Source organism: Aulonocara sp. 'chitande type north' Nkhata Bay, linkage group LG4 (genome assembly GCF_057382095.1).
Source record: "Aulonocara sp. 'chitande type north' Nkhata Bay isolate Kocher_YH1m ecotype deep benthic linkage group LG4, A_spYH_male_GT1.1, whole genome shotgun sequence".
Classification (NCBI taxonomy): Eukaryota; Metazoa; Chordata; class Actinopteri; order Cichliformes; family Cichlidae; genus Aulonocara; species Aulonocara sp. 'chitande type north' Nkhata Bay.
In genome coordinates this window covers 34948796-34974035 of record NC_141347.1, presented here as the reverse complement: position 1 = coordinate 34974035, position 25240 = coordinate 34948796, and the positions used below count along the sequence as shown (strand labels likewise).

Below are 25240 nucleotides of genomic sequence, written 5' to 3'. Positions count from 1 at the left end.
ATATAAATCACACATGTCTGAACGACTCAGGCTGTTAGTTTAAATCATTTTTGTCTTGAAATGTATCCTGTTCCTATTAATAAAAAATATACATCTTTATGACATATTTTGCTGTTAACATGCTTGAAGGAGATCGTCTGAAAAACACCCATTAACCATCGTTTAATTTCACATTTCTGTCATCAGAAAAATAAAACTCCATCTGGGTATTGACGTTTGAAAAGAGTGTGACCGTTTCATTTGTGTAAAGTCTGTGCAACAGCGTGAAGTTTACAATCCTGCCTGAAGACGTTTCAGATACTTACACTTTTCTTTGAGAGGCTGAGATTCCTTTCAAAAGTACTGTTATTCACCCGAAAGTAATGACGGAGACATAAACAGTGTTTTCTATTCATGGTCTAACCTTCCTGCATAGCTTTGATTTGGCCTTGGCGGCAAACATCACAAAGATAAGAAATGCTTCAACAAGAGAGATCTGGTCAGCTCAGTTCAGCAGCTGAGTGAACACGAGCGAAAAAGATTTCAGCTTCTGCCAATCTCCTCCTTCCCTCCTTGTGTTTTGACCCGACTCAATGCTTTAAGTGACTTTTATTAAGCTTATTCAAATCGGTGAAATGTTCCAGGGACATTATGCTAAAGTCACACTAGGGAAAGCAGTCGAAAATTATTGCGACCGCTTGCAATTGCGACGGAATTTGTTGCCTTGGAAAACGTTGCTTCAAAGACGGGACCAGGTGCGTCAAGACGGCAATAAGATGGAGTCAGTCTGCTGTCAGTGTGTGATTGAAGGGGGTCAACTGGCAATTACATGCAATCTATTTGTGGTAATAAAATAGCGAAAATGGAAAATCCGTTGCCATCTGTTGCTTCACATTAAAAACAAATTCACATGAACTACTGAACCTCATCGATCTGATTGGTGAGGTTCTGGCTGCACAAGTTTTTATATAAGGGATATGACCTGAATGCAACCAGTTGGCAACCATTTGAGTCGAGTACGCAATTGCAAAGAGACACTTTGCTCACACTGCAATCCTCTTTGTTCTGTCTGCATTTCTAAATTAGATGACAATTATTTGCAAACCTTCAAAGCGGCTCAGAGTGAACGAAGACACACCAAGTTGGCCCGTTGTTGTTTGGAGACAGGTTGCCTCCCATCAGCCAACCTGTGCAATTACAACAAACATCCACAGGTTGAGGGTTTTGTACACTGATCATTAGTGTTTGTCACAAACTGCTACAAAAACTTCTGTGCAATCGCTGGCAAGAGCTGATTTTTCCTAAAGAGGTTGACATTGTTTTTACTCTAATGTGACTGAGCCATTAAAAATACATACCTGATACTGAAGGAATTACGTATACTGATATAATTTCAGTTCTGTTAATTTTAAAGTTAAAAAAAATTGATAGTTTTTTTTCCCACTCTGGCCTGTAGTATCATTTATTCATTTAAATATTTGTGATGTGATTCGCCCACTTTTGGAGCTACTATTTTAATTTTAGATTAGCGAGATGTCTGCCTTGTCTTAGAGATACTGAAACTAATATTTGCCTTGTAGGGCAAAAATGGCAGCAGTTTCTCTTCCCAGGAATCGTGACCCAGTGACTGAAAAGAAAAGTTCATGAATGATGTTTGGAGCTGTTTTTTTTATAACATCTACAGATTTACATTTAGCAACCAAAGGAAGTTAGCAGCTAGCTAACATCTCAGCTCAACTAAAGAGGGATGACAGCAAAATCTTGCAATTAGGATGGATGGGCCTGTCATCACTGGTGGATGGATACACTTGTGCAGAATGCTGGTTGGTGGAGTACGTTTGGTAGAAAATAGTTCCTACATGAGATCGCCCAGGACAAGGATGCTGCTGCTGCTGAGGGTTCAGATGTGTTCTTTGTCCCTTTAGCAAGTGCTATTTAGTTTCATGACATCAGCTGAGGGCAGACATCTCCAAGGCAGACACCTTGACAGCCGATTGCTCTGAAATTGTGCGACTGACACCAAAATACTCTAGATGGCTTTAGAGCTCCACAAGACAAACATCTGTAAATCTGATTCTGGTGTTAAGTGCCCATTTAAGAAAGTAGTTTGTCTGTCTGTTGCTTTAATTCTATGAGGTATTTCTTTATAAAGTTTTTTTTTTTAAAAAGCATCCTTTCCAAATGTTCAGGGGTACACACATTCACTCGTGTAACAGTTTGTGTGTTATGACTGCAGCTGTTTCACCTGTCACAGTTACTGCTGCTTCACATTTGAAGGTCAGCAAGAGGTAAAGCCTTTCGCCTCACGCTGATTCCTGGTGACACACGGTGCTGCACTCTGGCAGAGGCTAAAGGAATCTATTTTGGACACATCCTCAACCCCTTTGTCTGAAAGGCCCTTCCAAATATCAATGTAATCATTTCCATCAGCTGTCTTTGTAGAATTATTTACGGCTGACATGACACACTCACCTTTCATCACCAGCCATTACTGAGTTTTTTCTTTTCTTTTTTTTGACCGCTAAAAAGCTGACAGATCCAATGATACCATTTAGCTACATGATTGTCAGACTTAACAACCTCCAGGTCTGTTAATAAGCTTCACTCTTTGTGCCACGTCTGGAATTTGCAATATTTTTATGCACTTTTCTCGCCTCCGAGAAATGAGTTCAGCCTTAGTCAAGCCTCGCTTCACGTCCACGCCATATCAACATCATTTGTCATTTCTCTTTTTTTAAATAATTCGCTCGATATTAGCAAATTAAATGAGCTTTTTTTCTCTGCCTTTTTGCCCCAAACTTTTGTGAGAAATTATAGGTTTCTATGGTTGACAAGACAAAGCTGGACAAATAAATCAATACAAAGCAAATGAAAGCAAATTGAATCTATTAAAGCAAAATTACTGAGAGAAAAGAACCAAACACAATGTAGCCCGCAGAACCATGGCCGCAGACAATTAATGGCGGTGGGAGCAAAAAGGTGCTGGCTCATTAAGCCTGGCCAGCCCTGTGCATGAAGACAAGGCCAACAGCCAGACCAAAGCAGACCAGCACAAACCAGTCTGCTCAGCTGCAGGCCCACAGGGAGGTACCCTTCTACCTGTAGCTGCTGAAGGCTAAAACCCAGGGATGTGTTTGATTCCCCGAAAATAAAAAAAAGCTGAATTAGAGGAGATGAGCTTTTCAATAACCTCCCCCTTCCCCTCAGCACCTCCCACGTACCTGCGCCTTGTCCTGTACCCAAGGAATGGCAAGCAGCAGGGTGCCACGGAGGACCTTCAGATCAGCGTGAGCCAGCGAGGGGGGCTCTCCCGGGCAGCAATGAGTAATTAGCGCTAATTAGTGGCAGTGATTAACCACACTGGGGAACGTGGGGGCCGGAAGGGAGCAGATTGATAGAGCTGGCCCTCCTAACCCACAGAGGCTCCAGTGCATCTTAAGCAGGGGGTGGGTCAGCTGGATGTGGCTGGCAGCCAGATGCTATGGCCGTGAATAAAGGTGGAACATGCTTGGAGCATCCGTAAAAACCATTTCAGCAACAAGGAGGCGAGGGCTGATACGCAGCTACTGAAGCATACGTTTCAAATCAAAAGGCTGTCAATTCATTACACCCCGAGGCAGGGTTATTCAAATGAGGGTCCTTGAGTGGAATTGGACCCTCAAGTCATTTCAGCAAGGTAATTTGAGTGATTCTGAGGAGCTAATTGAAAATCGTATTGATTAATATATTCAATAAAATGTCTTATCTTGTGTTAATTTCTACCAATAACAGAATAAATTAGTTGGTTACTAGTTATCAGCCTTGTGCTGCTCCTGTGCGGTTGCACGAGGAAGCGAGCAAATTACATTCACAAAACCAGTTGCATTGGAAATCAGACAAGTTTACATGCACTGCAGTGACCTAGTTACTGAAAAGCCACAAAAAAGACAATTCAGCAGAGACTGTAGTTAGCACATATGTTTTCCTTCTGAGCAGATTTAATTTATTTGTTTTGCTGTGAAATGTTTATGCATTACACTTTGAGGGTGTGCATGTATTCGCTATCAGGGCAGTCAGACTTAAACAAATAAGGCTGGATTACTAGCGCTCCTTCCACTGCAGTGTCACACTTTTTCCCTGTTCCCTGGCAGTTTTCAAGTCTACATACATCCTTCAGCCACAACTCTAAAACCACTGACAAGGGAAGTGAATAACATTAATCATTACAATGTAAGACTCTTGTGGGAAAACTCGGGTCTTGGTATTCATGCCGATGCTGCTTTGAACATCCCTCATACCCCACCCATAGCAATAGTGCTCGTCCGCAGCAACAGCCCCCCCCCCAGCGGGACAAATCTAGCAAAACCGCAAGAGCTCAATAATGGCTCGAGGAACATAACCAGTAGGTGTACGTAGCCTCCAAACACCCCCAGTTGCTAATCCGCACGCCTGTGGGATGCACCAGTACAAAGCTGGTTCACAGAAACCCTCAGGGCCCAGAGGATCTGCAGTCCTGGTGCCAGACACCCCAGGATACCTCCAGATGTTGTGTACAACATCCAACAGTCTGTTTTGGAGATCTACCTAATATTATACAGGTGGTTTTAATATTGTCACTGAATGGTGTATATGTCCAAGCTATATCTACATGGGTAACCCAAAACTAGATGTCAAACATATATGAATTTTTTTTTTAAAGGGTATGAAAATATAATAAATACATTTTTTTAAAAAGCTGCTGTTGTCTCCGCACTGGATACTGGATCATTATCAAATAAAAGAGGTTCTCAAAGTCTGCCAATGTTTGATATTTGATTTGAGCTTTTGTTTAATAAATGTATTACTTTCATTTTCTGCAGAGGCAGCCGCACCTTTTTCCTGAATGCCAGCACAGTTTACAGAACACATGAAATAACTGAAAATACTGTAAAACAAAGATTAAATTCACAGGCCAGAGCCAGCTGATGAATAATTGACACGCTCTCCTTCAGCAAGACCATTATGTACCTTTCTGCACTTGATTAGATGTAAGGGCAAGTCACTGCCTGTCCTCCGCGTGCTTCAGGTTTCCAAACCAAAAATACAAAGCACAGAAGCTACTTTGGCAAACCTGTCAAAATTTTCAAAAACAAGTCGCTGATTAAATCTGCAAGGCTGACAGGTTAGGGAGCCGACAACCACCTTCTCCTTTTTATTGGTTTGTCCAGTGTCCATCAGTGGATATTTTCAAGACTAAAACTGATGGTAAAGATGAAGCGCTGGGAGCTCAAGTTACCACAAAAACAGAAAAAGAAAAAAAAAGCTCCAGTTACCAGCTATTTAAATCAGTGGATAGAAAGAAGGTTGGCAATTTTGACACAATCAGTGCTAGATGTAACTGCGCATATTGTTACAATAACATGTTACTTTAATAACATCACATAAGTCATGTAACGATGTAACAATTTATTGTTACAGAACCAAAGTTCTAAGTTGTCTGGACGCTGGGTGGAGTCCAGGCGCCCTGCTACAATCAGCTGATTTCAGTTCATGTGTTGGAAAAGGGAACGTGATGGAGCGGTCCACAGCAGAGATGCAGACACTACTTTTATTTTTATTAAACAAGGACAAGAGGACAAAGGAAAAGTGCAAACTGCCTCCAGGATAGAAACAAATGCATTGTACTGCTAACACAACTTTGCAAACACCTGCGCAGATAGCATGCTAACACTAAGCTAGCCAAGAAACCAGAGGGATGTTAGTGTTGACTGTATGCTGACCTCAGCCCAGCAGCCAGACACTGAACAGCTAACAAAGCCAGTGATAAGCTTCCAGCATCCATTTCTACCTCTTCATGTTTGTGTTGGTGCATGAAATTGTAGCCTCAATTTATATTGTTAACTGTGCATTTATAGTGTAATATATAATGTAGCGAGTAGTGTAACACACACTTTCTCTGAGTAATTAATACTAATTAATACAAGTACTTAATATAAGTACTGCATTACCATTTAGAAAGCACTGATTTACTGCAATAAAAAGTAAATACAGCAAATATTTGGGTTTGGAAACGTCCAAGGATTAAGCAACATTTGAAAACAACCTTACTTAACTGCCTTAATTCACTCTTACTGGATTCATATGCTGTGAACATTATTTATAGACTTATACAGACTTTATAGAGGCCCTCTTGCCAGATATTCAAAGAGATGGAAAATATGAGGTATTATAACACCAATATTATTTACCATAAACACTTGAGAGAGTTGCACATTCAACTCAGTTTTCACAGACTGAATTTGTTAGGAATCTGACTTTGTATACCACTTAGCATTTCAAATAATGAATCTAGCACAAATTATGTCACTGGAGTCAGTTGGGGGAGAAGGAAGACGCGGTATAAATAGTCTGAGTTTTTGGTTTTGCTCCATTATTATAAATATTAGATTAAATTTAGACTCAGTGAGCCTGAGCCCAGTGCTAAAAACGAAATGTAAACACCTCAAGCAGAGCTCTCTCCCATCTTGAGGTGTGTGCTTTTTTTTAATGAGGTGACACACACGTGCAAGTTTCTCCACATGGCTTGAAAACAAATAGCATGATAGCTTACATGACGGGGCCACGTTGAGAAGCTATCGGAGCTTTTTGTGACAAAACAAGCGAGACGTGCGGAGCTTGATTTTAAACATCAATGACTTTAATTAGTGTCATCCTACAATCACCAATAATAGTCCCGAAATGTGTGGGCCCCGGCTCTGACAGCCGAGCAGATCTGTGGCGAAGCAGGGGGCTCTTAACAAGATAAGCCCTGAAATCAGCGAGCCTGAAGGAACATTACCTGAACAAGAGTGCTGATGAAAATGACTGCGGTGTCGGCCTGCTTGGAAACAACTGAAGTGTTGTTCACACGTCTTATCGTAAAACAAGTCAACAACACAAGCAGCACTACACCGGATAATTCCCATCACTTGTAGGTCTGAGAAAGAGGGATCATCCTTTTGTATGTAAATGATCCGGTAGAATCTTTAGATCTCTGGCAAAGAAGGGAAGAAGACAAAAAAATTGGCATTTTACAGAGAAACAGATTAAACAGATGACTCAAATCCTGTCTGAAGATTAAAAAATGCCTATCTGGAAAAGGATTTTATTAACTGATGTCTGCTTTTGGACGGATTGGTGCTGTTTCTATGCAGTCAGCAAATCCCATGAAAAGGCGAGAGAGTCTTTGTCCGTCTCTCCATAGTTTCAAAGCTAACGCTCTACTTTGAAAACAGCAGGTGACAAACAATCCCAGGTCAAAGTTCACACTGGCCGCGTTGGCTCCAGGCTTGCAGTATCTGTGCCGCTCACATGACGCCCATTAAGTCTGCATTCCTGTTGTGTAATAAATCCCAGCTCTGAAAGAATAAATAGTAGAAAATGACGCCTTTTCTTCATGAATGCTCTTTACTGACATAACTGATTTTCTGATATGACTATATAGCACATTTGACGCCTCCGCTTCTCGCTTTAATAGCATGCAATTGCTAACGTAGTTAAAAAAAATAGTTGGGAACATAAAACTTTGTTCAATGACACATTTGATCTTGTAAAACTTTGCATGTGTACACACCAGAGTGGATCTGTGGACCCATGTGCAACCGTAGCTATGAAGACCAAAACTGATTTCTTTGTACCCGGATGCTGTCCGTCGATCCATCCATCCATGCATGCATGCATCCATGCATGCATCCATCCATCCAAACAAACATCCATCCATCCATCCATCCATCCATCCATCCATGCATCCATCCATCCATCCATCCATGCATCCATCCATCCATCCTGCATCCATCCATCCATCCATCCATGCATCCATCCATCCTGCATCCATCCATCCATGCGTCCATCCATCCATCCATGCATGCATGCATCCATCCATCCATCCAGCATCCATCCATCCATCCTGCATCCATCCATCCATGCATGCATCCATCCATCCAAACATCCATGCGTCCATCCATGCATCCATCCATCCATGCATCCATCCATCCATCCATCCATCCATCCAGCATCCATCCATCCATCCATGCATCCATCCATCCAAACATCCATGCATGCATGCGTCCATCCATGCATGCATGCGTCCATCCATCCATCCATGCATCCATCCATGCATCCATCCATCCATGCATCCATCCGCTTCTGCTTATTCTTTTTCAGGGTCGTGGGGGGCGCTAGAGCCTATCCCAGCTGTCTTACAGTGTTAATAATTTTTGCAGATCAGGTCATCTCACATATTAAACCAGCATATTAAGCTCGTAGCTCTTTTGCACATAAACCTATTTAACACTTCATTTTATTATTTTTTGTCTCCACTTATTGATCAATGCTATGTGTACATATTAACCGGCATCTGTGTGTGGACAGCAGAGAAAGAATTTCATTGTACAGAGAAATGCTTTTTCTTTGCACACATGACAATAACGCTTTGAATCTTGAGGAGAGGCAGTGTACACCCTGGACAAGTTGCCAGTCTGTTGTAGGGCTGACACAGACAACCATTCGCACTCACATTCACTCCGTGGGCATTTTTCCAATTAACCTATCCCCACTAACTGTCTTTGGACTGTGGGAGGAATCTTTGGGCACTGACTCAGTGGTCATGTGAGGTAATGTGTTGGTTTTATTCTTCCACCTAAGTTACTGCTTGGGAGCAACGGATTATGGCAAATATGTACATTCAAAGTAATCAATTCAAACTACAGTGAATGTTTTGTGAAAATACAGCAGCCAGAAGATTTACAGTAATAGATTTTGGACTACAGTGGTGCTGTAGGCTTTATTAGACAACAGAGAAATTATTAGCCAACAAGATTAAATTTATCGCCTGGTTTGGCCTTTTGGGGGATTTGTTGGCAGTTTGCTGCTGGGATCAGTTTGAGCCAAGCTCATCTCAACTGTGGTTGAAACCCTTTAAATGGCCGCTTCTTCTTCAGGTGCGTTCAAATCAGTGTTAGGTATGTGCGGTGCGGTATACATCCTTTCAAGGACGGTTTAGGTGGTGTTTGTGTTTTGAACAGTGTTCTCACAATGCCCAAGATACCGACTGGTTTCAATTTCCTCTATTCTGACAGCCCATTCCATCCACAAGCTTGAATGAAGGCGGCCGTTACGGGGAGGTATTGCTGTAAACATCAAAACACCACATTCAGATCAAATGTCCCCCACAATCCGAGACCTTTAACAAAAGCTCTACAAAAGATGAGATTGCCTATCACATTCTAATTAACTACAATCACAACCAAAGTGGCCACAACACGTTTTAAACACAACAGAAAGTAAAGTCATGCCGGATGGTACGAGCAGCTTTGGCAAGAGATAAAGAAAACGTTCAAGCGCAGTGGTGACACTCATTGAATTATATGTTGACAGCTCTGTGTTAGTGAAGAGATGAAAGCAAAATGAGATTTTCAAAAGTGAATATGGGGAATGACGGTATTGCTTTCTCCACATTGTCAAACTTGACAGTGCTATTACCATCACCATAACATCAGGTGCTGACATATAGGATTCAGTTAGCACAAATCAGCTCCCTCCTTTGAATACTGATTGCATTTTAGGAACGAGGGTGTTCGCATTACTGTTTGGTAAGATTTAATCAAACATTAGGCCTAGAATTACAATAAGACGAGGAAAGGATTAGAATCAAAGTTAATGACCAACACCATTACTGCAGCAATTAGCTGTGAGATGCTTTAAAAAAATAAATGTATTTTTTTAATAATTAGGATGACAAGCAGGTGTTCATGTTATTCAAAAGAAGTCTTATCTTTAAAACACACATTTGTGGAATCATGGCATAAACAAATGGACTTTCTAAAGAATTCAGAAAACGAGTTGTTGATGCTCATCAGGCAGGAAAAGGTTATCAATCCATCTGTGAAGCGTTAGGATGCCATCAATCCACAGTCAGACCGACTGTGTACAAATGAAAGAAATTCAGGAGTGCCGTTAGCTCTTCCAGCAGTTGTCTACCAATAAAGATAAACCCAAGAGCAAGGTGTGTAATAGTCTGCAAGGTCACAGAGGAACCCGGGGTAACTCCTAAGCAGCTAAACGCTTCTCTCACACTGGCTGTTCACGTTCGCGGGTCCGCCATCAGGGTAACGCCGAGCAACGGGATAACAATGGCTGCGAGGGAAAAGCAGCTGCTCTTAAAAAAAGAGCGCTGCTGCTCATCTGCAGTCTGCTGAAGATCACGCGGACAAACCCGAAGGCTGCTTGAAGGCTGTTTGTTCTGTGGACGGATTAGACCAAAATAAAACTTTTGGTTTATAAGAGAAGCATTATGTTTGGGGAGAGGAAAGCGCTGCGTTCCTGGATAAGAAGCTTATCCCATCTGTGAAACATGATGGTGGTAGTATTGTGGTTTGGGCCAGTTTTGCTGCTTGCGGGCCAGGATGCCTTGAAATCACTGATGGAGCAATGAATTTTGAGTTATTACAGCAAATTCTAAAATAAAAATGTCAGGACATCTCTCCGTGATAGAAGAATAAGAATCCAGCAGAAGGAGAAACCTGGAGCTACCACAAAGACTTAGTCGTACTAGGCTGGAATATCGAAATATGAATTCATGTGGATTCATCATTCTCTGACAGTATTATGCTTGCGCTGTTTGCTCATAGTCATAGAAGATCGGCTGGACCCACATTAATGGTCATTATTATAAATTCCATTATTAGAAAAATAAGAATTTAATTTCCTCATTTATCACAGGAAATATTATTCCAAAATATGCGCGGTAAGAATTAATGAGTGTGACAGAAATACGGGATTTCTTTCAAATCTACAACCATCAAATCAAAAACAGCAAAGTTATCTAGGTGGCTTAACGACAGAATTATCTTTAGAAAATATATGGAATGTAAAAAAAGCAGCAAATGAGCTTAATGTGCCTTAAAATTGATTAATCTTTTACGCCTAAATGAAAACCAGTGGAAGAGTACTTTATCATGAAAGCGTGAAAATCACACCGCAGCTAGTAAAAAGAAAACTTAACTTATTAAAACTTCCATTAAAAACTCCCATTAGTGAGTCTACACTTTTAACATGCACGGGGAAAAGTTTCATTTTCAAGACAAAAAGATAAATGACAAAGTAGTCCTATTACTCCAGGATTTGGTGTGTTAATATATTATCTCTTCATTAAACATTTGTGTTGGATCTCTGCTCTAATTAGTCAGCTCGCTTGTCTATTTGCACTGGAAGTTGTGTCAGTTTCAGGTAGAGCTGTCGCTGTGCCTGGAACGGTGGAATCGGAGGTGCATTCGGTTTGACATTTTTCCTCTGCGGTCAGTGGAAACAACGGATACAGAGGTGACTCTGAAGAGTGGGATGATAGACTATCCATGAGCTCTGATATCTGCCACTCTGACAAACATCAGCACACTCGAGCACTGATGGCGAAGACGACCATCCAGCCTCTCCTGCCATCCTCATGAGAAATGAGCATACAGAGCTTCTCCTGAACTTCCACAGAAAGAAGAAGGAAAATCAGCTTGGCATCTGCAGGATGACATGGATAGTCTGGCACATTCTGCAGATGCTCTGTGGGACTGGGATTGAGTTCAGATGCCGGCTCAACACTCAACGCATATTCCTGAAATCATTCCTGTACAGTCGTTGGAGTTTGGTTTGGCCATTTGTGCTGGTGGGCGAGGAGGAATACAATCACCGAGGGCTAAGTAACGCGTGTGACCCGAGGTTTCCCAGCAAGATACCGAAGCTGATAAAGCTACAACTATTGCAACATCAGTGAAAACTGATCTCTACTTTGAAGACGCTCCCTTCAACTGTGTGGCCGATTTCACATTTTCTCTATATTTTAAGAACAAAACAGGAAACAAACTGAAGAAAAAAGATCAAAAAGTTAACCGATAGTCAACTTTAGCCCTATAATAATGACATAATCTAATATTTCTTAAAAGAAATAACTGTGCAGTCAAGGATCATAAATATATTATGTATGTTCAAATGTATGCAGATAGCAAAACAAAGCATGTTGAGAGCGAGAGATTGCATCTATCCCCGATGCTACCGGGTAATTTAGCATCTGTGATTTATGCCCCGTATAACTGCTCAGTGCTAGTGCAGGATTTATAGGAATGATATACCCTTTATATAATTTCACTGACTCCAATTTTATTTTTTTGTTTTATTGCAGTGGTCTATCACGAGTCTTACATCACTGCAGCTCAGACACCTCAGCTGATCGCAATCCTTTCTGGCATTTTGAAACGCAGTCTGCCTGAACTGCCAAATTTCCACTCATTCCAAGTTAATTTAATATATGCAACTATTAGTGTGCTGGAAATCTTCCATCAAGCTACAATAATTAAACAGCTAGTCCCTCTAATAGAGATCTAATACAGTTAATTGTGAATTATCAAGCGAAACCAGCGATCAGCAAAAATTCAAAACAGACATTTATCTGCCTGCACTTGGTCGACGTCGCACTAAACAGCACAGACTCACAGTTTTCTGCTCACAGTGAGGTGGTAAACAGTCAAATTGGATGCATTAGTGCAAGAATATCTGCAACAAATTGCTCCTGGCATGAAACTCAGCCCATTATCTGATCAGATTTGACCACACATTTTTCAGTCAATCCAGCTGACACAAACAGCACAAGTGGGTAATGTGCCAGCTGGTGATGACCTCAGACCGGGGGTGAGGTTTTCAGTACTCAGCGACTCTTCTTTCCTCCCGCTTTGGAGTTCTTAAGGTTCACAGTGGAGACTTCATGAATAAGCTTTAATGTGACAGAGAAATTGGGGATCACTTTCTCTGTCTGGCTCTGCCAACAGTCTGATGGTATCGATGACTAGATGGCGTGAACGCGAGAGACTCCAAAGAGCGGATTAGAGAGGGGAGATAAGGCTATCCACTGTAATTAAGCCCTATCTCTGTACAGCCACTGAAGAAAATAAATCACCCTTCAGAGCCCGCCAGTGTTGAAATGTAGGAACAATTATTCAGTAATTAATCGTTACACATGCAGGCTCCAAACACTAATAGGACATATTTTAACTACAGCATTATAGAACTGTTAAATTAAATTAAGTCTGAATGTATTTAAGATCAATGTAATAGATCACATATTTAACCTTTTTTAATCACTCTAATGTAATTGTATTAGCTCTGTTATTAATCTTTTTATGATGTGCCCCATGTTAATTTCTCATCCCAGCCATGTGTAATTAGGAACAGAGATATATGGGGTGTGGCACCAGCCATACTACTACAAACAACAAGCAGAGCCCTGGAGGAAGGTGCTAGTCATTCCTGCAGTCAAGTCCCGGTTCTGTAATAGGCTGAGAATAACAGCGGATGAGGTCAAACATAATTAGACGAGGTATCACAGCTGCTAGTTTTGAGAGCGTTATCGAGTTTACAAAGTGCTCCTGCTGCCAAACAGTTAATGAACTAGTAATTTTTCTGTTTTGAACAGCGCTAGGTCATTTCCTCCATCATGAGAGAGTTGTTGGACGAACATAAAAGGGTGTCAGCGTGAGCAACGCTAGCTCAGATGAATGGAAAGGTTAACGCGCAAGCAAGGAGCTTAAACACAACTGAGAGAAAATTCAAACCGCAGCTCTACAGAGTGCACAGAGTAAAAATGCGAGGGTATTATTTGGTATCAAAGAGTCCTTTTAAATGACTCTTTTTTTCTTCGATGCCATTTTCAAGTTTGTGTGAGGTAGTTTAAGCACCTGAAACTATTCACAAGTAATAGTTGTGCTGGCTAAATAAGGCAAACCTAGACATCCCATATAAGGGAGCGCTCCCCCTTACAACAACTAAACTGTCTCCTCCGGCCTGTAATGCTATTTAGTCATCTCGATTGTTTTCGCATCTCTACTTTTGGATATATTGGCTCGAGAGATGTCTGCCTTTCCATCAATCTATAGCAGCGAAATGGCTCGTGCTGTGTGCCATTTGAAAAACTCAGCAACGATATCTGTTTCCAGAAATCGTGATCAGATCCTTCAAATGAAATCCACAAACCTTGTTGTTGTGCTGTGTTTCGCATAGGAACCTTTTAGTTTTAACCAGACTACACTTGGCAACCGAAGGATGCATGCAGCCAACTTACAGCTCAGCCGAGGGGGGGGCCACCATCAATATTTTCAATATTCCTGACACAGAGTCATGAGCAAGAGGCGCTCCTCATGGCTAGATGGATGCTTCCTTTTGAATAGCATTATGGTTAAATGAGATGCCAGTATAGTAGCCATCAATTAGGCAGTTTGCTTCCATATAAGATTTCTTTCATAAAAGGAGCTAAAGTCTCTTCTGTTTCAGTAGTCTACGCTCAGTCCAAGTGCAAAGCAGAGACACTAGAACACTTGATTTCTCCAGTTTAAATAATCATACGTTATAAACACCAGATTTTCTTCCTGTTACTATCTTTCCTTCAACAATATTCTCAGGACAGCATGCTAAAAATATTTCAGATAAATGTGGAAAAGTCAGGGAAGGAATTGGACATCAGTTTTATAATCTATAATCAATCAATTCTCGTCCAATTCAAGGTTGCGGGAGGGCTACTATAGGGTGAGCGGCGTCTGACGCCCCAAACAGATCGCCGGCCTGTGGCAGGGCGAGCACAGAGACACAGACAACCATTCACATTCACACCTTTGGACAATTTAGGAACACCAGTTAACCCAATTCAACTGCCTGCATGTCGTTGGACTGCAGGAGAAAGCTGGAATGCCTGGAGAGAACTCAACAGATGAAATTATCATTTCTTTAACTTTTGCTAACTGACCTTGCTCATTCCTACACTCTACACTATTTAGCTTTTTCTTAGCTAGTAAAGCACAAAACCTAATGACATTATCCTCCTCATTTGAACAAGAATCTAATTTCAGGGAGCCGTGCAATATTACAGTATACAATCCAGATATCTACTTAAGGCTTCCAGGCTTTGCTGGGATGTGAAATATTCTTGTTTCTTTTTTTAAAGAGCCCTCATAACATCTCCTAAAGTAACAAATCCATTATGAATGTAGAGAACAGCTCTTATCACAACAGGAGAGGAAGGGCAAAAGATATCAAATTTGTTCTGCAACAGAAGAAGTGCAGATAAAATCTTTTTTTTATCTCCAAATTTGGAGTGAACAACTTTATCCTGACCAATTTCTCACTCACCTGATCATTACTTCAATCTGCAAGCCATCAATGCACCAAAAAACCAACAATATTTGTCACAAAGCAGTGGTTTCTGTGCACAGGTTTGTGCTTTATACGGCTCTCAGCACAGCTCCAAATACAATGGTTTGCACAGAAATTGCCCAGATACAGAAAAAAAATGTAATATTGCCTCAGGTATTCACACTTATACGTATTTTCATGTCAAAATTCCACATTTTCTCCTGCAAAACAACTACTCGTGCGCTATACCTCTTGCAGGCAAGGCCCTTTTGCTCTTTGCTAGCTTGGTTAGAGCTTTTCCAGGTCCATATTAGGCAGTCAAAACTAAAAGGGTGATAGCTATAAATAAAACAGAAGTTCTCTTTGAAATGATGTGACATTTCCACTGGAATGAAAACATTGTGGTAGCCTTGATCTGTTCATGTGAAACGGAGCCAAGTAGTGAGATACTCCAATGTTTGATGTTCTGCTGAGGGTCTGAGTCAGTCAAACTCAGACCAGCTGGTGTTTAGATGGACAAACGTCTGAAATTCCCCTAACCACTGTGGTCAACAGCATGCAGACACATCTGAAGCAACACACAGGAGATGTCAATGGACTGAAACACAAACCGGCAAGTTTTAACTGTTAACATACAGTAATACAGTGACACTTTTATTTATTACATAGATACAGTATAAATGTAAGCGTTGGGCCACACCTCCTAATCTTTGATTCCAGGTGTTTCCACTCCCATTGCCACAGGTATATTTAATCATCACCTGCCTTTATGGACATTTTTAAAAGAATGAGTTCAAGTTTGGCACTTTACTTGGATCCCAGTTAGTCAGTTAGTGAAATCTTTACCCTCTTAGATTTTCCACAACCAGCTGTAAGAGGAATTGCTGCAAAGCATTTAGGAACCACAGCAACTCAGCAATGAAGCGGTAGACCATGTAAACGTTAGATAACACGGTTGCCAACTGCTAATTGAACAACTTCAGAGCTCCAAACCTCCTCTGGCATCAACATCAGCACAAAAACTAGGAGCATGGGAGCTTCGTGGTATGACTTTCCACGGGTGAGCAGTTACATGCAAGCCTTGCATCGCTAAGCACAATGCCAAACATCACATGGAGTGGTGTAAAGCATGCCATCAGTGGGCTGTGGAGCAGAGGAGGCATGTTCTGTGGCGCGAGGAATCATCTTTCCCTATCATCTTTCTCTAATCCGCGTTTGGTGACCACTGGGTTGTTTTTCAAGGGTTGACCTGGACCCTTTAATTCTAGTGAAAGGAAACCTTGATGCTTCAGTTTACCGTGACATTTTAGACAACTATGCTTCCAGCTGTGCGGGAACAGTTTGCATAAGGCCCTTTTCAGTTCCAGCATGATGCACCCCAATGCGCAAAACAAGGTCCATTAAAGCTAGGTTATAAGTGTGTTATGGAGGAACTTGACTGGTCCAAAGAGAGCACTGACCTCAACCTCGAACGCCACTGAAATAAACTAGAACAAAGATTGCGAGCCAAGCCTCCTTGTCTAACCTTACAAATGCTCATCTGGATGAATGAACAAAGATTTCCACGGGCGCGCTCCAAAATCCTACAGCTGCAAAAAGCGAACCAACCCCATATGAATGCCTATGATTTAGAATGAAGCTCCTGTAAGTGTAACCTACAGGTGCACCAATACTTTTGCCTATAATCACAGCAAATATAGTTCAGTCAGGTATTCCTGTTTGGCTCATCAGTGTCAACACATGTGATAATACAAGAGGAGCCGGGTTGCAAAGTGGCTTGCAGGTGACAAACAACAGGAAAGCTGAAGCAGCTTTAAAGGCAGATACTAATGATATCGACACTATGATCAGCTGGTGCTCCGGGATCGTGGGCTCTCTAGACTTAACCGACACTACGCTTCACTTAACATCGTGAATGTCTTCAATCAGTCGGCTTGCCTTGGATATTTTTGGTGAGGTGGCAGCTGCATTTAGATTTAAATCTCACATTATTTAAAACGTTTAAAGATCTAGAATAACTAAAGTGGTACTATGTCACATGTGTAGTGATGCTAAGACTGCAAACACAGGATGAGGCTAAAGTTAAAATGAATTCCTGATCTTTGTGCTGATGTGTGCACGTGATTAGTAAAAATGAACTTTGGTGTCGAAGCTTCTCAGTGGGAGAGAACGCGGCGAGCGACTTGACAAGCTTTTGGTTCCTAACTGAAATTCATTTGATGGCACGATGTGACTTCAAAAATGTTAAAAGTTGTAAACTGGCATGCAGCTCAAATATCTGCTAGCGGGAAATACAGAAAAAACAAAAGATGCTGTGAAATATTTTGTAGAACATTTGTAGGACGTACAGCGTGATATTTTCCAGTTGCCTAACACACAGGAGCCCGCTTGGTTTCATCTCAACAGTTAGCAGTGGTGGGGCCCAATCAGAGGCCCGAGGCTTTTGTCCTCAGGTTTTCTACCCTTTGAAGAATGAAGTGCGTGATAGCTGAAATTCCTTTTTTCTTTACCAGCACAGATTCTTTGTTCCTAAACTTTGACAAAGTCTCTTTAAGGTCAGAATGTTAAGTGCTTCAGAAAACTGAACATTAACTAGCTGCTGGCCTTGATTACACTCTATAACCATTCAAACACTGTTCCCAAACTTTTTTTTTTCCTTCACCTTCTTTCCACCTTTCCCCGAGGCAGTCGCCGAGTTCGGCAGAGAGAAGGACGTAGAAGCATTTTGCCAGAAGCACAGAATCACTAGATTAGTCAGTAGCTGCTTGACTCCTCTGGAGAATGACAAACACAAGGAAACAAAGACGGCATGACGGTTTGACTGACAGCCTTTTATGTCTATTCACTACAAGGTCAGATGTACCCCAAACAGAAGAGAGATGTGAGTGATCCTGAATTTCTTGAAGAATGCCCTTCGTGCAGGATTCAACACTGTATGTTTTGGTGAAGATTACGAGCTATGAGTGGCAGTGAAAAGAGCTCCTCTAATGTGTCGACATCAAAAGACGAAGCCAAATAACAGCTGAATAATCTAAATATAATTGTGCGACGGCTGCTATGTCAACTTCAACCTTGTCTCGTAAATGCCATAAGGAGGGAATGTTCTTGGAGGTTAATTTCATTATATTATCAAGAGAATAAGGCAATTACTAACAAATGACAAAAAGGGCTGTTCAGAACCAATTTTGAGGATAACTGACCGTGCTACGTCCTCTCAGCAGGTGGTTATTCATAATACAGCAGGTGATTCGTATGAATTATTTCCTACCTGTCATTCACTTTGCTCTGCTGCCTCAGTCTGTCCAAGTAATTGTAGTCCTGTAGATTTCACTTTGGCACCTACAGCGAGGTTCTTGGCTGACCTTCCTGGGTGCTTCCTTCTAGCAATTATCTGAGGACATTTTGCAAAGAGAAAGAGTGTAAATATTCAAGAGGGAATCCCGAAACAAATACTGTTCGCACAGGAAGCCCGATGTGGATATCCAATTAAAGAAAAAGTCTTTTCATCTTTTATTACTAATTTATATAAATATATTTCTGTCAAACGTTTTGGAAAATAGGATTAAACAGCAGTCAGACTTCCCCAACCTGTTTCTGCCTAAAATCGTGCAGGACCAAGACTGGCCGTTACACAGGTTGTTATCCCTCTGCCCTTTCAGAAGCAGAGAAATACATCAATCTGTTTTCAAATGATGTGGTACAGTACGGCGCTTTGGTATTTTTCACGTATGCTTATTCAATACCCCTGCGATAAAACCAGCAGGACCTCAATTTGCCTTCGAACGTTTAATCTCCAAAAGAAAACACTTCCACACAAAGCAGCAAGAAGCTAAGTAACAGTACAGGGTCATTTGGCACCAATGAAGTATTGGGAAAATGAGTTTCCATGGAGACTAATACGCTCGCAACTAAAGACACATACAGCGGCGTTTTGGAATGAGCTAAGCAAACTGTGGGGCACAAAGATAACAAGCTCAGACAAAGAGACGTAATGTCAATGAGGTCTCGCACAAAGGGCTTAACCTGTAATCAACAACACGTACAGTAGCTGCAAAAGGTGGTCGCCATTATAAACAGCTGAATGGGGAATATAAATTAAGTGTTCTGTGAATCAAAACATGCAAAGCTGGATTTGGAAGCCACGTTTTTTTTTAAACCAGTTTTCCCAGAAATAAGCTTTTTCATTTTTAAATTGGATAATGTAAGAAGCGTGGTCATCTGCTGGTCCAAATTACAACAGGCAGTTGCATATTACCCAATTTGATCTAATAGCAATAATAATAATAAAAGTATATAACAGTTCATATTGGGGGAAAAATGAGGAAACGCAGACGCGAGTGCAACAGAAAAATTATGATAAAACACACGATGCTAAAGCAGAAAAGCCACTAAAAGTAATAAATAGGTTTGATAGGAATGAACTCCTTAAAAGCTAAAAGTCTAAAAAGATCGACTGAGTCAAATTTTATAATCTTATTTGGAAGGCTATTACAGAGTTAAGGGCCAATGATACCGAATGAATCATCTACTGGTTTTAACATGGGGAACATTTAAAACTTCATTTAAAATCACATATTTCTCCTCTGGCTTCCAGCGGAAAAAACAAAGCACAAAAACAAATCAGCTGTTTTACGGTGAGTCGTTCGCCTTCCCATGAATAGAACTAAATAGGATTTGATTTGTGGTGCTTAAACCTTATAAACCTTCAGTTAACCTTCTTTTCAGAATTATAAAGCAAAACAGGGTTGATTTGATGGTTAAAGTTGCCCAGCTCTATAACCAAAACTTATCCAATTTACCTATCCAGGCCTTTTTCTCACACATGTCCAGATCAAAACATGGCTGCTATTTGTAGTCCTGTTCTCGCTGGAACAGCATTGCTTCTATTTGAGTTTCCTTTGGGGGAATTGGACGAATTCACAAGAATTTACGTGTGGCAAAATGGGCAGGTTTGAAAAAACAAAAATAATAAAAGAAACCTCTTATTGGATGCTACAGTAGCAGCACTACACTGACAGCATTACCCTGACAGATGCATAACCTTTTCTGGACACTTTGACTTAAACCTGATGAAAACTGCTGGCTGGCAACTGGAGACCCAGTTCCAATCAGTGGTGGTCGAATCGCTTTTACACAGAAGTGGAAGTTTTCTTCAACTTTGAGGTCCGTGGTGAAATTGCAAAAGGAGAACAGGACTTCCAGGGAGAGATCTAAAAATAGCAGCAGAACTGAAAACAATCTGTAGATGTGCACAAAAAAATCTGTTTGATTTGCCTGGGCCGATTCCTTTCCACCGAAACAAAGTCTTAATAATTAAAGGTACGAAGGCGATTCAGATTCTGAAAGCGCACAGTGATAAATTTGCCTGTAAAACAGATATAAAGTCATAAAGTGCTGCTTAGACGTGACCTTTGTTTCGAAGGGCAACAATGTTGCGAATTGGCCGGCATAAAAGCTCCAGAAATTTATGCCTTTGCGCGGCTTTGACCTCTAAGTCAACACTATGTTGAGGGGAAACAGACAGTGCACACACAGCAATAAATGTATGACAAAGCACGCTCGGTAGCAAACCTCTGATGTCTATCTGCAGGCGAGCCACTGCGACCACTGTCATTGGTTACAAGGTGAGCAACCTACATGCACTCGAGTAAAGTATCGATGTGATCGAGTTGGGATTTTTGCTTATCGCCGCAATATCAAGTCACCTTGTTCTTTTATTTTTTCTAATCAAATGTCAACCACGGCGCTATCTAACCCTGATATGAAGCCAATTAAATCCTCGTCTCAATCTATGGAGCTGTGGAACGCATTCTAATGCGTCTCTTTTCAGCCTCTGCGACCTGGCTTGATGCTCTTAAAGGAAAAGTTTTGATTCTTCGGAGGAACTGACGACAAACCAACAAAGTAAAGTTGTTAAGAAGAAAATACGTTCGCACGGGCAGGTTTACAGGTGTAAACACACCGAGATTGGGCGCCACGAGCTTCTGTTTTATCACAAGGTTGAGGGAGAGGGTGAAGCTATTGACACACCGAGGTACGGCTAAGCCACTTCACATCCCAATCGATCACAGGTCCACTCCACTACGAGAGGCATTCCCCTTATAAACTAAGACTGTTCTGCCCGCGCTGACTTTCAGAATCCAGACACCTGGCTCGACTTTGGTCCAACAATATCTTCAGTTAGAGTCCTTTTGTCCTCTCCTTTGTTCCTCGATCAGTTAGTTTGAGAAAGTTTTGTAGCTCAGTGTTTGGCTGTGGGTAAAGCAGGAAACAGATGGCAGGCTAATTCTGGACGGTAGTACAGAGTATCCAGCTCAAATAAAATGTTCTTTCACAGGATCTCAGAGTTTTTAATGCCTACGTAGGGAACTTCATAAAGCCTTGGACCAAGAACTTGTAAATGGCCCGTGACAATGAGATTAGAAAAGATGGTTTTTAAAGTATTTCACATTATTATACTGAATTCAAATGCCTCCTGCCTTACTTTCTTTAACTCCAGCAAATCCCTCCCTGGAGGATGCCTATTAACCTGGGCCAACAATCTGCCCCTCCTGACGGGGCTGCAGACGGGGCTCCTCTATTTGCTCTCCTGATCTCTGTCACTCAAACGGTCACATAATTATTGTGTGTCTCCACAGGTTACATAGTGGATATTAGCTGCATTGTAAGCAGACATTAATTACATGAGAAATTGCACTGAGATAATGGGGCTGTTTAAAACACGTCAGAGGATCCACCTCCGTGGATGGTTACAGATAGGACATGAATAAACCGGGCTGTTTATGTTCTTGGATGTAAATAAAATCATGGCACATTGATAAGCCATTCATGACATCCCGTCTGGCAGCAGGTGACAGTTTGAAATTGCATTAATCCTTATCTATTCATTATGAAATTTGCGCGTCTGCATGTAGGTGCAGCAATGCCTTATCGCGGCGCAGTACGTCAGCTGAATTTGAATTGATTTCAATCTTTCTGGAATCCATTGCAAATTCCTCTCATGGCCGGCAATGCAGAAGCCAGTGACTGCTGCTTCACAGGTCAAGTCAGATTCATCTCAGGCTATCTGATCAGCCCATCCCAGAGCTGCGCTATGTGTGAGAAATAGCACATTTTAGATTACAGCACTCCCTCTAAAAGCCTTCGGCTGTAGCGCACGTCTTTCAATAGTTTGGAACGGAGCATTCATTTCATCTCTGAGCGCTTGTTTTAAAGGCTATCCCACAAGGTCCTATCACTAGGAGGTTCAAGGGCAAAATAAATCAGCGATGACATGTCCCATCGTTGTTATGTAGGGCGCAGAGGTCTCCTGTCTGCAGAAAGAGCTCAGGTTGAGAGATCCCCTTTGTGTCTGAAGCTGGATCACATTAACAGCCTGACTCATTACATTAATAGCAGTGCCACCGCTGCAACACGAACAGCGCCATTCCTTCTGTGAAGGGGTTACAAACCAGTCTGACAGCGGAAAAAGCATCCGACTATTATTAACCATAAATCCATAAATGACAAACACTGGCCATACGAGTGCGTGTGACTGTTTACGTATCTTTGTGGGGACCAAAAATCGGAAGTTTGCTGTGCTTGTGTGGACCAATGGGGCCCTTATGGGGACAAAATCCCGGTCCTCACGAGTTTGAAGGCATTTTTCAGACTCAAAATGTGGTTTAAGTGTCAGGGTTACAATTAAGTTATGGTTAGGCATTTATTTTTAAGCAGCTAGGGAGAGCATCGTGTCCCCACAAAGATATGAAAATACCGTATTTGTGTAACTGAAATACTTTTTCCAACCCATCACCGATGGACACAAGATGATATGAGTAAAATCTTTGTTTAGATTTACATGAAAGTCAGGAGATTGAAAGTAGCAGATAATACAGAGTGACTGGGTCGGGACCTCCTGGAAGATCACTTGTCTGAAAGACACTGTATAGGTGCAACATCATAAGTGCAGAATCTCCCCCAGGACCATTGCCACAAGTCTTCTCCTGTTGTTGTCAAATAAAGCAAAAGATGACTGAAATATAATCTTCAAAAAAAAAACCCGTCTAGGCTGCAAATGCCTCGCAGCATCATGCCCTTCATTGTTATGAATTGCAGGGAAGCTTGTGGCAGCTCTACTGGATCAGCAGAATTTGGAAATTCTTCAAAAGCTGAATCTCCTCTAACCTTCCCCACCTACCCCAGCACCAGGGGATCTGTCACAAATCAAGGATGGGAAGGTCAATAAAAGCAAACCATGCCAGACTCTCTGACTGACACATCAAAAGTTCCCTCTGTAGTGCTCAACACTCTGCCTTCCTTCCCTTCCGACCAATTTAGCGGAGTCCGAGGGGAGCCCTCTAATCCATGCCTCTGAAAGTGCGCTTAATCAACCTCTGATTAAGAGGGAGCACGCCAAGGTGTCCAGCAGCATCTTCACTGCCCCCCATTCGCTCCCGAAGTCAATCAAAACACAAGAAAATAGGATTTATTTGTCCTCACAGCTTCCCGTGACTGATGTTCTCTCTCAAATGTCTCAAGTCTCCTCGGTCTTCTGTTAGGCCATTCGTTCGTTCATTCATTACACATCTGTCAATAGCAGATACAAAACAAACATTTCGTTCTTTCTAATTTCTTTTCTCATCCTTCCCTTCCTTGTCTCTCCCTCTCTCTCTTTTTGTCTTTTTCTGTTGTTGTTACGAGTGTCCCCCGGGTGTCTGGGAATGAATTAAACATGTTGGTAGGAAGGGCACAGCTTCCCCTTAAAGGATTGAATGCAGAGTGTTGTTTGAGGGGAGAACAACAGTGGAGGTGACAGGCTTTGCTCAGCACGAGGACACAGAACCATCAGGGAACCACTTTGACCTCTAACATCTAACTGCCTTCATGCATAGTCATTTTTTTCCTCCCCAAGTGCCTCCAAGTGATTGGGGTATCCCAAACTTTTGAATAAAGCGGAGGCCATGTTGGTCATTTGGCAATAAATGTGATGCTGCAGGCTGTGGTAACCTCAGACATTTAAGAAGCATCCCTTTGATTTGGCTCCGATAAATAAATGTGTACCATGCCTACACTATCTAGAAATGCAGAATTAGTATTACTCTATTTTGACAATAAAAATAAGACTTAGTTAAATATATCTTGACATAGAGCTAGGTCCAAGGTGCACTGACTCTGATAAATAAATTACCAGAGTGCAAATCAGGACAGTCACCTACAATATGCCTCCTCCTGAGCGAGGTCTCTGTGCAACTCTGCAACATTACAGAAAACTACTATTCTGAATTTCATGGATGTTTGCAGAGTGGCCAAAAGAAGAACCAGTTACATTTTGGCAGTTTGCATTCTTTAACAATGTAAGATACAACGCTGCCCTGTGCAGATGACTCTCCAACGTGCACCTTTGATTACAGAAGATTACTTTGGTGCCACGCTGAACTGCATAGCAAGTCATTTTATTTAAAAGTGTACTACTTATTCACAAAGCACCAGCACGCAAACTTCAGTTCAAATGCACCAAATTGCTAATAGACGAGTCCCCCTATCGATCAAAACAGCTGCACCCCTGTTGATGCATAACCTCAATGCAGGTTCAGCGGGTGCTTTAGTAAAGAATTGCCTGAATTTGTCACAACGGGCGAAATTAGGTGAACATTTCACCAGGTGACCGGGCAGATTTCTTTTTGAAGCCAAGAGTGACCATGACAAAATTATTTTTTTGCTACTGAACTCGTGGTTCAAATTTTGAAACCCCAAACGTGGCCACTTGAGGTGGAGGCGGACCAGTGCTTACAGCCAGAGTTTACTGGACATTCTTCTCCGACAGAAGTCAGTAATATTTCCTCTGGTGTGACAGGTAGAAAGAACACTGAGAGGAACTTAGAGGGACGGGAAGCTGTGTTTATGCACTTAGCAACAAAGACGTCCTTTTGCAATAAGTAAGTAAGACCAAATAAATAGAAACACTGAAATAAACACTGAAGCCCTGATGAATATTCAGGGTAAGATACCAATACTACAGTTGGAAAGCACATTAAAGTCTTTGGGGCAGAAATAATGTACTACACTCACCCCCGCCTCTCCAAAAACACAAAAACAGAAGAACACATCACTGTGTCCGTAT

At 41.6% G+C, this 25240-nt stretch overlaps 1 protein-coding gene across 2 annotated transcripts in view; it reads right to left on the bottom strand.

The window, feature by feature from the left end:
• Positions 1 to 25240, bottom strand: part of LOC147333167 (RNA binding protein fox-1 homolog 3-like) — a 434532-nt gene that overhangs the window by 369436 nt on the left and 39856 nt on the right. For both annotated transcript variants that reach the window (XM_086290156.1, XM_086290157.1), the window contains exon 2: positions 18407 to 18529. The gene's annotated coding sequence lies outside the window, so the exon portion shown is untranslated. The remainder of the gene's footprint in view (positions 1 to 18406; positions 18530 to 25240) is intronic.